Source organism: Numida meleagris, chromosome 16, assembly GCF_002078875.1.
Source record: "Numida meleagris isolate 19003 breed g44 Domestic line chromosome 16, NumMel1.0, whole genome shotgun sequence".
In the NCBI taxonomy this organism is placed as follows: Eukaryota; Metazoa; Chordata; class Aves; order Galliformes; family Numididae; genus Numida; species Numida meleagris.
Genome location: NC_034424.1, coordinates 744,230 through 744,495, shown reverse-complemented (window position 1 = coordinate 744,495; position 266 = coordinate 744,230).

The following is a 266-nucleotide window of genomic DNA, read 5'->3' as shown; positions in this document are numbered from 1 at the left end:
TGCGGCGGCACAGCACGGCCCGCCCCGGCCCGCCCCGCCCGGCCCCGGTAGCCGCTCTGGGCACTGGCACGGGCAGCGGGCAGACACCGCGCACCGCACCCTCCGCAGCCCGCAGCCCTCCCTGCCGCGCTCCTCCTGCCCCCAGCCCTCTGTGCACCTGGTCCTGCAGCCCGGGGGTCTCTTGCGCTCTGCCTGGCTGTGTCCCACCCCAATGCCAGGTCCCCACTGAGGTTCCTGTCCCTGTTCATGATGACCAGGTCCCCAGC